Source organism: Eumetopias jubatus, unplaced genomic scaffold (assembly GCF_037043125.1).
Source record: "Eumetopias jubatus isolate StellerSeaLion01/CBP00866 unplaced genomic scaffold, mEumJub1_p1.0 scaffold_7, whole genome shotgun sequence".
Lineage (NCBI taxonomy): Eukaryota > Metazoa > Chordata > Mammalia > Carnivora > Otariidae > Eumetopias > Eumetopias jubatus.
Window position 1 is genome coordinate 104,036,558 of NW_028274813.1, and position 12,510 is coordinate 104,049,067.

Below are 12,510 nucleotides of genomic sequence, written 5' to 3' on the forward strand. Positions count from 1 at the left end.
GTCCGTAGAATGGAAGTCATAACACTTGGTACTAGAAAAACAACCTCAAATACCGAAGGGCAATTTATTGTCATAATACAGGTAATCTTAAAGAGTTCAAGTGATAGTGATCCTAGACTAATTAAAAGGAGTTTCCTCTTTCTCAGTATGCCCTATTAAATTCTACATATAAAATCTGATGACACTTCCCTTCTCAAGATTATGATTATTATGCTAAATTATCTTCATTAGATACTCAGAAAGTATGTACTTGGAAAGGGGAAAACAAAACATAAGCCTCCTCCCACTTCATTTCGTAATTATTTATTAAACATTGTGCAGAGGAGGGGCACCTGGGTGCTCAGGTAAGTGTCCAACTCTTGATATCAGCTCAAGTCTTGATCTCAGGGTTCTGAGTTCAAGCCCCACACTGTTTAAAAAAAAGAAAAAACAGGGTGCCTGGGTGGCTCAGGGCTTAAGCATCTGCCTTTGGCTCAGGTCATGATCCCAAGGTCCTGGGATGGAGCCCTGCATCGGGCTCCCTGCTCAGCGGGAAGCCTGCTTCTCCCTTTCCCACTCCCCCTGCTTGTGTTCCCTCTCTCGCTATGTCTCTGTCAAATAAATAAATAAAATCTTTTAAAAAATAAATAAAGGGGCACCTGGGTGGCTCATTCGTTAAGCGTCTGCCTTCGGCTCAGGTCATGGTCCCAGAGTCCTGGGATCGAGCCCCGCATCGGGCTCCTTGCTCAGCGGGAAGCCTGCTTCTCCCTCTGCCACTCCCCCTACTTGTGTTCCCTCTCTCGCTATGTCTCTGTCAAATAAATAAATAAAATCTTAAAAGTAAAAAAATTAAAAAAAACATATTATGCAGAGGATATTAAAGTACCTTATTTACCTCCATCCCTGCAACCCATAGGTAATTCTGTTCTTTTTAATTTTGCTAGTTTGATAGCTGTAAAGGCATATGTCATTGCTCTAATTTCACTTTCCCCGATTACTAATAAATCTGAACATTCTATACTTATTGATCATTTGGATATACTCTTCTGGGAAATGCTTGTTCATAACCTTCTAGTCATGTATTTTTCTATCGGGTTAGCTTTCTTGTCAACTTTTATAAGCTTTCTGTATTTTATCATTGTCCTCAACACGGCAAATATTTCTTCTAAATCTATCTTTTGCATACACACACACACACCCCTCTTTCATAGCTTCTGCTTTCCATTCTTAGTTAAAGGAGCACCCCCACACACTCATACCCAGATTACACATGAATTCTAGATTATACAGGTATTCACTTGGGACTTTCTTGAGGTATTTTTGTTTTTGTTTTTTTTTAACACGAGTCTTTAATCCACGTGGAATTTAAATAAATTCCATATTCATTTGGAATTGTAATAAGTTCTACATGTAAAACTGGTTTCAAGTTTATTGTTTCCAGGTGTATGGCTAGTTATGCTATCACCATTTATTAAGTAATCCAGGACTTCCAAGACAGCTGAGGACAATGGCAGCTGAATAACTATCTCCCCAAATTTCTTCCCTAACAGTGAAAAGGAAAAATTGAATTATTTTCTTTTTTTTAAGATTTTATTTATTTATTTGACAGAGAGCGAGAGAGAGCGAGAGAGAGCACAAGCAGGGAGAGCAGCAGGCAGAGGGAGAGAGAGAAACAGGCTTCCTCCTGAGCAGGGAGCCCCATGTGGGGCTGGATTCCAGGACCCTGGGATCATGACCTGAGCCGAAGGTAGACGCTTAACAACTGAGCCAACCAGGTGCCCGGGAAAAACTGAATTCTCCACAAAACCACACCAGTTCTGAATCTATTGTCAGACCATGGATCCCTATGAGAACCTAATGAAAGCTGTGGATTCTGACTCCCAAAGAATAAAATTCTTATGCACATACTCATAAAAACATGAGCAAAATTCCAAAGGTTTCACAGATGTCCTAAAGTCATCTATGTACTCCAAACTCATAAAATTTTATGGATATTCTAAAACATCTTATTAGTACCAGTAGAAAATCTTTAAAAACCGACTGTATTTCAACAAATAATTCCAAAATTTAGATATAACTTAGACCATATTTCTAACCGTAAAGCAGTAAAACCAAAAAGTATTTACAGGACAACTAATATGGAACTATCTCCAAGATACATTAAGTGAAAAAAAGATGTACTCATGTGTAGTATAATTCACATATAGTAATATTTATATTAAAAAGGACTTAAATATGCATGTACATTCACAAATGCAGAAAACTCTGGAATACACACAAAAAACTAAAAATATTAGTTGCCTTTGAGGGGAGGGGACCTGAGTTACTGTAAGACAGGAGTAGGAAAGATACTTACTTTTCACTGCATAACCTTCTGAATTTCACATATGTGCATTTGTTACCAAAGCAAATAAAAAAATTCCATTTTTAAATAAAGAAAACCAGGGAAGCCTGGGTGGCTCAGTCATTAAGTGTCTGCCTTTGGCTCAGGTCATGATCTCAGGGTCCTGAGATCGAGCCCCGTGTCAGGCTCCCTGCTCAGCGGGAAGCCTGCTTTTCCCTCTACCACTGCCCCTGCTTGTGTTCCCTCTCTCACTGTCTCTCTCTCTGTCAAATAAATAAAAATCTTTCAAAAATAATTTAAAAAAAGAAAGAAAGAAAACCAAAATAAAGAAAAAGCCAAATTTTTAGAAATGCTCTTCTACAGTTTTTTTAAACAAAAAGGGGAAGAGAAAAGGATTTCACAATTTCTAGAAAAGTATATAAATCATTATATATCAACAAAATGTAGCCAAAGTTGACCCAAAACAAAGGTACATCAAGAATGACTTTGATGGGTCAAAAAAAATTACAAGATGCCATTCCAGGTTCATCAAATTGTGAATTCAAAGGAAAGAAAGTCAAGAGTATTTAAAGAATAGAAATGAATCAGAATAACTAAAAACATAAAAATGTTCATATAAAATCGTAAGAAAAAGAACCTGAGTTCAGAATGTGAGAAAAAAATTTAATGAGCCAATGACTTTCCTTTTAGTTCTATAATCTACAATGAGTCAAAACTGATAATTTGGAAGATAAAAATTATACAATGCACCTAGCACAGTGTCTGGTATTTCGTTAAGTCCTCAATGAAGGATGCATTTGAAGAAAACCAACTGGTTACTAATTTACAGTGAATCAGAGAGCTGGAATAACATAGTTAGGATATTAGTGAAAGAAATCAGTAATGAGGTTCAAAGAAACTAACAACAAAAATCAAGCTCTGAATGTTTTAAGAGAGAAATCTTTTTATGCCTTCAGGAACTAGACAATTCCTAAACTAAACATCTCAGGGCATTGAGGAAAGGGTCTCTGCTCTTCTTAAGTAGTCAATAAGGTAATACCAAACTCAACAAAGCACAAAAAATACAATTATAATACTGCCCTATAAAGGAGTTGTAAACATCCACAACTAAAATATTAGCAAACAAAGTGGCACAGTATATTAAAAGGTTAACACGTGACATGTTGAGTGGGTTTATTTGAGGAATATAATGATGGAACAACATAGCAAATCTATTAACATTAACAAAATCCATGTTATATTGAGATATTAAAAAAGCAGCTGACAAAATGCAAAATTCCTAATAAAAATCTAATAATAAGGCAAAGATAAAGGTTTCCTTTTTTAAATTATTAACAATTTCATATCATAAAACAGAAGAAAAACACTAGCAGCACTGACTCCAGGAGTCAAATACAAGACAAGTGCCCACTTTCACTGCTATTATCAATAATGCAATTGAACAAAAAAATAAGTATTATAAAGTATTCTAGAAATTGCTATCACAGTGAGGTAGTTGATTACAGAGTAAGTAAAAATCAAAACTCAAAAGTATCTAGCTCTAAGTAGTCACATCCCCTTTGGAGAATCGTGATCCAGCTGTGGGGTGGGGTCCCACATTCTCCTGACCCTGCTCACCAACTGCCCTGAACATAGTTGAAACAGAAAATAGGAAGATGGCTGCAAACCCTTCAGGACAAGGTTTTCAAAACAAAAATAGAAGTTGCAATCTTGGCAGAACTGGACAAAGAGAAAAGAAAACTTACTGAAGCAGAACCAATCTTCACCAGATCATCCTAGAGCTAGCACTGCGCTCTCAGAGACCCTCAAGAAAGACCTCCAGAATCGCAGCATGCACATACACATTCATCTGGACACTTCAAAACTCAAGACTCTACACGAGAATCTTCTTCTTCCCCTCTTACCTCACCTTGACCCAGAATGAAGAACATATTTGCAATAAAAGTGACTTCATAATATCAAATGCCAAAGCTACTATCATTCAGTGCTATACAAACTATGACTCAGATTTTGGACAAACTTTCAAATTTTGTGCTTCCTTAAAGAAAGGTGTATGTAAGTAAAAGCAAAAATAAGGGTAATCTGGATGATTAGAGGTTTGGAAGTTGTATTATCTGAGGAACTGATCATGCTACCTGTGACTGTAACTTTTCTGTAATTCAATTTAATTTTAACTCTAAATCAGACTCTAAATTGGATGGTTACATAAACTCATCCCCTAGTCCCCAAGAAGTTGGACTAGGTATATTATTTCCGCAAGACTTTAAAGAACTATTTATAGTACTTAACTTTAAAGAAACAAGAGTATTCTTTAAAAATATAAACAAATAGGCTTAAATAAATTGCATTCATATTTGCTATTTATGGAACTGATGTCAGTGTACCTTCTGATCTTACAGTCAACATACCCAGAAATGTTTTGGTTTTTTTTTTTTTTTTTTGGTTTTTTTTTTTGAGAGAGAGCAAGAGAACACGTGCAAAGAGGAGTAAGGGGGGCAAAAGGAGAGAGAGATTCTTAAGCAGGCTCCATGCTCAGCACAGACCCTGAGGTAGGGCTCAATCCCACAATCCCAAGATCATGACCTGAGCCAAAATCAAGAGTCAGATGTTTAACAAACTGAGCCACCCAGGCACCCCATCCAGAAAATATTCTTTGTTAACTCATGACTAGTTCCCTAGTCTCAATTTTAAAAGAAAACCCAAGATAAGCCTAAATTACCAAACAGTCTTACACAACTTTTATAAACATACACCACTATAAATGTGACTACAGTCTATTAAAAACAGTTACAAGACCAAAAAAATCAAAAATATCCTTAAAGGGCACCTGGGTGGCTCAGTTGGTTAAGCAACTGCCTTCGGCTCAGGTCATGATCCTGGAGGCCCGGGATCGAGTCCCACATCAGGCTCCCTGCTCAGCAGGGAGTCTGCTTCTTCCTCTGACCCTCTTCCCTCTCGTGCTCTCTGGCTCTCATTCTCTCAAATAAATAAATAAAAACTTTAAAAAAAAAAGTATCCTTAAATAACTACAATAACCAGGAATTATATAACAAGAAAAAATTGCAGTTTTAATAAACAATATAAATACCTAGTAATAAACTGAACAAGAAAAGTGCAAAAATTTTATTAATAAATACGTAAAATTCTACTGCAGAACAAGAGATTCTTTTAATAAATGGATAGCTTAAGCAATGCTCTTATTAGGGAGACTCCACATTTTAGGTGGTCAATTCTCCTTCAGTTAATGTATAAAATTAATTCAATATCAACCAAAATCGTCCTGGAGTTTTCTAAAACTTGATAAAGTGTTTAAAATTATCTGTAAAAGTAAATACATAGGAATTGTAAGAAAAAAAAAGAAAGAGGGACAGAAAAAAAGATCTCTGAAAAAAACTGGAAACTGAGAAAGGTCCCAGCTTACCAGATATTAAAAATTATAATGCTAGAATAACCAAATGTGGTTCTGACACATGAACATATTACATTAGAAAATATCAAGAGAAGAACTGAGCATCCAGGAGATCCAAGTACATATAAAAAGTTAGTATATGATGAATGTGAGCATATGATAAAGGTGTTAATCCTAATGAATGCATATACACTACATCCCACTGTGTACAAGGACACGTTTAAGGATTTTCATTATGCTCTCATTATAATAGGGAAAAACCTAAACATTCATCAATAGGGAAGAGATAACTAAAATGTGGTATATTCAGATGATGCCAAATTATCAACTTTATACCATAAAAAAGTTAACACATGCAATTCAACAAAACTAATAAAATTTTCTAATTTTCAAAGTAAGATTTAGTGTTTAAGGAACACCAAAAAACAATACTAGAGGAGCTGTACTGCATAAGTTAAAAGTAAAAGCACCAGGGGGGCCTGACTGCTCAGTAGGTAGAGTATACAACTCTTGATCTCGAGGTTTTAAGTTCAAGCCTCACAGTGGGTGTAGAGATTAAAGATAAATAAAATAAAATAAAATAAAAAAGTAAAAGCACCAAAGTCTAACAGACTGGCTAGGTCTGAATCTAGGCTATATCACAGTCTATTGACCAAGGCCAAGTTCCTCAATTTCTCCATGGCTCAAAGTGCTTACCTATAAAGTAGAGGACAATAAAGAGAACCCGCTATGGTTATCATGAGGGTTAAATGAGATAACACATACAGAGTTCTTAGAATCATTGCCTGCAACATAGTACACATTCAATAAATGTAAACTGCTATTATGATCATTATTATTTTGTTCCTTATTGCTATCTCTACCAAATATTGGTTGTAGGGGTGCCTGGCTGGCTCAGTCAGTGGAGCATGCAACTCTCAATCTCAGTGTTCTAAGTTCAAGTTCCACGATGGGTGTAGCGATTACCTAAAAATAAAATCTTAAAAAATATATTTATATACATATAGATTATAGATGTATGTGGAGATGTATATAAAAGTATTTTTTAAAAAAAGATTAGAAGGACAGGGACACGTGGGTGGCTAAAGTCGGTTAAGCGTCTAACTCTTGATTTCAGCTCAGGTCATGATCTCAGGGTTGTGGGATTGAGCCCTGGGTCAGGCTCCACACTCGGTGCAGAGTCTGCTGGAGATTCTTTCCCTCTCCCTCTGCCCCTCCCCCCTTCAAATAAATAAATATATAAAATCTTTAAAAAAGATTAGAAGGATAGACCCCCAAACTCATAAATATCACAAACATAACCTCTGGGCACATTCTGATGATGTGTTCTGTAAAAGAGAAAGATGAATCATGAGAGCAAGAGTTGCCAGAGATAAGGGGATGATGTTTTATGAATAATTCTGATCAATGGAGAAAGGTTCAAACAACGAAATACTGCATCAGACTAAACATTTTCAATGAAACTTTTGAGTTACTAGATAAACCCTATTTACTTTTCTTTTTTAATACATTATGTTGCAGTCAAATAAAAGAATAAAAAACAATTCATCAAGGGTATTCAAATTACAAATTCTGGTTCCTTCAGCCACTAATAAACTATTACCAACTGAGATATATGATTTTTTCAAGCTGTAAGCCTCATTCACATCAGCTACAACCAGCAGATCCTCTCTAAATGTGAAAAATTAGAATACATTTTCTCCCACACTAAGACACAAAGTTATTATTTCTTCAAATACATACAGTATTATACAAAAAGCTAGTTTTCCAACCATCTGTTTCAAAGCTGTATTATCTACTAGCTATGACTCTCCAGTGTTAATGTCCTACAATTGTTCAAAAACAAAGCAAAATTGTTGATTTAATCAACTTTTGGTGTAGTTTTATTATAAGCTACTGTCCAGTTGGGGCAAGGTATAATAATTGACAACTGATTTAATTTTTTCATTTTCCCTAAAACGCCAAGAAAATATATAGTAAGGTTCACAAAGTTTGTATCTTCATATTTAATCCACCAACATTTTCAAATCTTAAAAGTCTTAAGCCAGTTTATCAACCTCCTACCCTAGCTACAAACAAGACAAGCATGATTCAATAAATATCAGAATGGAATCAGGAAATTAAGACACTATTACCCAAGAAATGACCTTGGCAAAACTGCTTACTCCCGAGGGCTCATCTAAAAAATAAGGGAATCAAAGGAAATAATCTCCAAAGTCCTTTCCAGTTCTAAAATACTATGGACCTTTAAATTTAAAATAATCTCCCCCCAAAATAAAATGAAACCCAAATGTTTAATAACATATACATTTGGATCTTACTACATTCTACCCACTTCTGGAAAGAATACAAACACTATACTAGGTTACACTATCATCAAATTCTTTCTTTTTTTTTTTTAAGTTTTATTTATTTAAGTAATCTCTACACCCCATGTGGAGTTTGAACTCATGACCCTGAAGTCAAGAGACACATGCTCTTAGGGCTAAGCCAGCCAGGTGTCCCCAAATTATTTAATTTTTTTAAAAAATTAGAGGCGACTGGGTGGCTCAGTCGTTAAGCGTCTGCCTTCAGCTCAGGTCATGATCCCAGGGTCCCGGGATCAAGCCCGGCATCAGGCTCCCTGCTCGGCCGGAAGCCTGCTTCTCCCTCTCCCACTCCCCCTGCTTGTGTTCCCTCTCTAGCTGTCTCTCTCTCTGTGTCAAATAAATAAATAAAATCTTTAAAAAAAAATAAATATGTGTTTCATGTTATTACTGTCCTATGGTTTTTTATGATAATTAAAGTATCTCAAATCTAACAGGTGCTGAGTAAAGGCTTTTGAATTTTACAGTTTAGTCTAATTTTTTTTTAAACTTTTTTTTTTTTAAAGATTTTACTTATTTATTTGAGAGAGAATGAGAGATAGAGAGCACGAGAGGGAAGAGGGTCAGAGGGAGAAGCAGACTCCCCGCTGAGCAGAGAGCCCGATGTGGGACTCGATCCCGGGACTCCAGGATCATGACCTGAGCCCGAAGGCAGTCGCTTAACCAACTGAGCCACCCAGGCGCCCTTAGTCTAATTTTTAAAACTAAAAAAATTTACATTAGAAACTACTGGATTTAGTCCTATTTCAGTGCCCTTATCCACATATTAGATCCACAATTAGATCTTGAAAAACTGGGGTGGGGGCAGGATTACATCATTTGACAAGATCACACAAAAGGTGAACGTTAGAATCAGGATTTAAACACAAGTCTCCACAGTCTGAAGTCCAGCAGTATTTCCACAGCTCCATAGTATCACTCCCCTGAAAAATTAATTCTAAATGCAGGGTGGATGTAAGAATCAAGGGTGAGAACTTGTCCAAATACACACGCCCAGCTCCCCAACCTACCCCACCGAAGAATTTCTTTTGGAGAAGTGTGATATTGCCAGCCCCCATCTTCACCTTTGTAATCAGTGCCTAAGGATGATAGCTGTGATATTGTGATTTATAATAAGAAATATATATTTACTTGGTCACTGTCCCCATTCCTAGCAAAAAGTTCCTAAAAACCCTTGGAATTTGCTGTGATGAGAGTAAAAAAAGTGTCTTTTGTTATATTAATTAAGTGACTTTTGGAAAATATCTGAGGATAGGGGCTAGCTGCCAGGGGAGCCAACCATTGTGACTAGAGAGTAGGAACTTTCAGTCCCACACTCTGACCTCTGGGGAGGGGAGAGGAACTGAAGATTGACTTCAACCATCAATAGCCCATGATTTAATCAACTGTATCTTTGTAATGAAACCTCCATAAAAAAGGGGGGGGCTAGCTGGCTCAGTCAGTGAAGTGTGTAACTCTTGATCTCCGGGTTGTGAGTTTAAGCCCCATGTTGGGCGCAGAAATTACTTTAAAAGAGAATCTTGGGGCACCTGGGTGGCTCAGTTGGTTGAGCATCTGCCTTCGGCTCAGGTCATGATCCCAGAGTCTTGGGAATGAGCCCCACATCGGGCTCCCTGCTTAGCGGGGAGCCTGCTTCTCCCTCTCCTCCCTGTTGATGCTATCTCTGTCTCTCTCAAACTAAATAAATTCTTTGAAAAAAGAGAGAGAGAGAGAGAGAGAGAATCTTAAAAAAAAAAAAACAGGGTATGGAGAGCTTCCAGGTTGGTGAACACATGGAGACTCAGGGAGAGTGTCATGCTCCAAAAGGGCTTGAAAGCTCTATACTCTCTTTTCCCATACCTTGTCCCATGCATCTCTTCCATCTGGCTGTTCCTGAGTTATATCCTTTCATAATAAACTGGTAATCTAGAAGTAAAATATTTCTCTGAGTTCTGTGAGCCCTTCTAGCAAATTAATCAAACCCAAAGAGGGGTCACTGGAACCTTCAATCTACAGCTAGTCAGTCAGAAGTATAGGTGACAATACAACATAGGGGGGTGGTGGCAGTCTTTAAGGACTGAACCCTTAACCTGTGGGACCTGACTCTATCTCCAGGTAGACAGTGTCATATTGAGTTGAACTGTAGGGCAATCAGATGGTGTCCAAGAATTGCCTGGTTCTGTATAAAACCCACACATCAAAAGTGGAATTGGAGTTAGAATTGTACATCTAAATGAAAATTCTCTCTATGCTGACCCATTACAGTAACTTCCTTATTCAACTCCCTGATACCAGATTCTCCCCAACTCCTGTTCATCCTCCATCTTTCTACAAATCTGTCATGCTCTTGTTTCAATCCTCAAAAGGCTATTGGTTGACCATGTAAAGGCCAACTGCCTTACACCAGCAACCACCTCCTTATAATCAGGAATTTAGGTACTTTCCATTTGATCTTCTTCCACCCTCTCCTATGCAAGACCTTTTGGAACTTGAAAGCTAGGCTTTCTAATTCTCTAACAGAATACCTCTCACTCTGAACTCTAATTAATCAGAGTTTTTTTACTCTAACCCTAATAGATAATGCATTTCCCTGGATGGGGACTCCATCTTCTTCAATTTTAATTCCCTAGCATGCAGCCTAAAATATTACAGTGTTTGTTAAATTAACTAATTAATTACAACTAATGTCTACATTTAAATAATATTAGCTACCAAAAGAGTAACTTTCAGACAAGTTAACTTCAAATCAGTCAGTCAATGATTGACTAAAACTCAATTTAGGAGTTGTACAACTAAATTATAAACTGTTAATTCAACAGAAACAACCTCTTCTACATACCTTTTTCTTCAGTTCTGATATATAAATCTTTGGAAAATGGTGGCTATTATCATTACCATTATTATCTCCAACCACAGATATAGTTACTATTCATATAATGTCTATATCCAGCCCCTAACCTCAAGTGTAAAAGTGTAGAACTGAAGTCTAGAAGTGTAGAAGAACTTCTAAAAAATGTAGAGGGGCGCCTGGGTGGCTCAGATGGTTAAGCGTCTGCCTTCGGCTCAGGTCATGATCCTGGGGTCCTGGGATCGAGCCCCGCATCGGGCTCCCCAGGGAGCCTGCTTCTCCCTCTGCCTCTGCCTCTCTCTCTGTCTCTGACTCTCATGAATAAATAAATAAAACATTAAAAAATAATAATAATAAAAAAAATAAAAAATGTAGAAGAACTTAAGTGTGTCTCAATTATAATATTGTTCCTTGCCACAGGTATCCAAAGGAGGCAATGATCCAGAAAGCCCTTGAAGTTATTACAATCTCCATGGGTAGCAGTGGAGGTCAGACTTAGGAGAAACTAGGGACTTTGAAAGCAAAGAATATAGAATTTGAGAGATGACAGGAGATAGAAGGTAATGAAACAATAAAATACTACAAAATGACAGTAAGTACTTACATTCACAAGGATAACCACAGCAAGACTAAAAATGCAGAGAAGCAAGAAGAGGTCAGAGAATTTCTGAGGGGAAGTTTCAGGAGCTATTCTTAAGTCTCGCTCAAGATTCTGTGAAACCAAATGAAGGGAAAACAAACCACAAGTTCATCTCAATTGATTCAGAAAAAGCATCTGATGAAATTCAACACCTTTCCATGGGAAAAACAAACTAGGAACAGAAGGAAACTACCTCAACATAATAAAAGCCATATATGAAAACCCAAAGCAAACATCATACTCAATGGTGAAAACTTTTCCTCTATGAATGGAAACAAGGCAAGGATGTCTACTTTCGCCACTTCCATTCAACACAGTACTGGAATTTCTAATCAGAGTAATTAGGGACGAAAAATAAACAAAAGGCATCCAAAGTAGAAGAAAAGAAGTAAAGTTGTCTCTGTTCACAGAGAACTTACATGTAGAAAACCCTATTAAGGCCACACACACACAAAAAAAACCCAACCCTGTTAGAACTCATAAATGAATTTAGCAAAGTAGCAGGACACAAAGTCAAACACACACACACACAAATCAGCTGCATTTCTATAACAATGAACAATCTGAAAAAAAATTATGAAAACAATTCCGATTATAATAGCATCAAAAAGAATAATATACTGAGGAATTAACTTAACCAAGGAGGTGAAAAACTAGTACAATGAAAACTACAAAACATCGCTGAAAAAAATGGATGTTGTGAAATATTCTTTCCACTAATGTGTATGTTTAATTTTTAAAAAATAAAAAGTTAATAAAGTCAGTTTAAAAGGGAAAAAAATGTTAACATTTTTTCCAGAAGCTTTTCAATAGTTTTAATCTAAAGAACAAAATCTCTCCATGGTTGAAAAGGTCAAGAACTAGGGCGCCTGGGTGCTTAGCCTGTTAGGTGGCGGCCTTCGGCTCAGGTCATGATCCCAGCGTCCTGGGATCGAGCCCCACGGC

General features: G+C 36.9%; 1 protein-coding gene and 1 pseudogene across 11 annotated transcripts in view; one reads left to right on the forward strand and one right to left on the reverse strand.

Annotated features, from left to right (window-relative positions):
* The window catches only part of HERC1 (HECT and RLD domain containing E3 ubiquitin protein ligase family member 1), a 188,963-nt gene that overhangs the window by 147,212 nt on the left and 29,241 nt on the right, over nucleotides 1-12,510 (reverse strand). The window lies entirely within an intron of this gene.
* Nucleotides 3,979-4,247, forward strand: LOC114206454 (SOSS complex subunit C pseudogene; annotated as a pseudogene).